The 2,031-nt window shown below is 46.0% G+C and overlaps 1 non-coding gene across 1 annotated transcript; it reads left to right on the plus strand.

The window, feature by feature from the left end:
* Window positions 1-706: 706 nt before the first annotated feature.
* On the plus strand, window positions 707-781 carry Trnat-ugu. Its single transcript has one exon. It is a non-coding gene; the product is annotated as a tRNA-Thr (tRNA).
* The last annotated feature ends 1,250 nt before the right edge of the window (window positions 782-2,031 follow it).

Here is a 2,031-nt window from a genome sequence, read left to right on the forward strand (position 1 = left end):
CGCTGCTAGCTCACGTCCTGAGGCTCAGGCGTGAACCCCATGCTGCCCGTAATCGCAGCAGACCGTATTATTCGTTTCGGACCTCTTGATAAGTATGGAGGTGTGATTACACATGTCAATCACATCGCGATTACGGGCAGCATGGGTTTCACGCCTGAGCCTCAGGACGTGCGCTAACAGCGCATGTCGGGTGTTTCAAGCGTCAACCTCGCGTCTCAATATCTCGGGATGTAATGGGAATATTGCGATGCAATCAACGCCATTATGTATGTGCTTTGTCGTGCTATGGATTGCTGAAGAAAAAATATAGGAGGTCCATTTAAAAAAACATAAGTTTGTGTTAAAAAACACATATGCTTTCGTTTTAGAATGTTTCCAAATATGTACATTCATGGCCCCAGCTCTACATTGATACCGGTGAAAGATGTTTTCCAATAGCTGTTATTGTTCCAGAGATATTTTGGGTGGACAAGATAGCTGGGACACCCTGTATGTATATAGTTAAGGCTCACCGGCCATTTGACCATCTTCTTCTGTGCGGATGCACAAACAGTGCCCGAACTCTTACAGGAATCAGCAAAAAGCCGCGAGTGATGAGTATAATGGGCAGGGGCATTATGAATATAATGTGGGACAATAAGTTGGGAATGTGGGTCTCACGGGAGGCGTGCCAGAGATACGTCCCTGCAGTCGCCCTATCCTCTGTGTTCTCGGTGGCTCAGATGGATAGAGCGTCTGCCATGTAAGCAGGAGACCCCGGGTTCGAGTCCCGGTCGGGACACACATTTTCAACTGTACCCATTGACTTATATCAACGCCTCTATGCATCTAGGGGTACTCATTTCATTGTAATTAACTAATGCATGGCGAACTGTATCAATGACGATAAACCGCATTTTTATCACATCTTACCATCATCCAGAATGAGCGCCGGTACTGCTCCGTCCTGTCCTCTGCGCGCCCCGGTTAAAGGCATAGCTGCCTACCGGACACGACGGACACTGTTTGAACTGCAACGTTTCTACTGACTGAAAGCTAACCTCCGCCCTCTACATTCCTAAGAACCGATCTTTCTGGGGTCTGTCAAGCAATCCCTGTATTTAGTTTGCCTGATTTCTCTTTTGAGAAGCCTACTTCATCGTTCAACTCCCTTTGGAACAGCCCTTCACCTTCCAAAATCCATCGCATTCATACAACATGGCCTCATACTTCCTGAGAAAGGTACAGAGAGGAGAGGAAGTATCACACAATGCAAAAGTTATTGAAAGAAAGTAGTAGCTCCTCCTCATGTCAATCAGTTGGGTTTTTTTAGTTAACAGGCGACAAGAGAAAAAAAAATCATGCACATAATCTAGCTGTTCTACAATCAGCTAATCAATTTCTGGTATCACTCAGCTGTGACTTATGCAACTGAAGCGTGGTTTACGTTCACGAAGCGTCAGTTGCCTTGTGTCTGTCAGCCTAGTCGAAATATTAACCTTTAATTTCTCTCTTATTCTGTTTGTTGGTGTATGACATTGATTACACCGTTTCCTGATTTTCTGTGACAGTATTTCGCGTCCACTCTAGACATCGTTAGGTGTCGCTCGCTAATGCCATTCTGGTCAGGCCGAGCTGTTGTAGGCGCTTCAGTCCGGAACCGCGCTGCTGCTACGGTCGCAGGTTCAAATCCTGCCTCGGGCATGGCTCTGTGTAATGTCCTTAGGTTAGTTAGGCTTAAGTAGTTCTAAGTCTAGGAGACTGATGACCTCAGATGGTAAGTCCCATAGTGCTCAGAGCTATTCTGGTCACTTGGGGGTGACTTCGGACAATACACGAGAGGTTTTCACCTGTAAGTGGTACCGTCCCCTTATGGCTTCCAGTCTAGCCAGCGCACGGGCAAAACAAGTACAGAATCCAAGTCCCTAACACCTTTAATATACTGTAACAATTGCATGGCGGACTTGTATCGTTGCACCAGGCAACTTTAAATGCCATTCAATGATGTTGTTTCTACATTCATGCTAATCTCTGTGGCAAGTGACTTAAGGT

Source organism: Schistocerca piceifrons, chromosome 6 (genome assembly GCF_021461385.2).
Source record: "Schistocerca piceifrons isolate TAMUIC-IGC-003096 chromosome 6, iqSchPice1.1, whole genome shotgun sequence".
Taxonomy (NCBI): Eukaryota; Metazoa; Arthropoda; class Insecta; order Orthoptera; family Acrididae; genus Schistocerca; species Schistocerca piceifrons.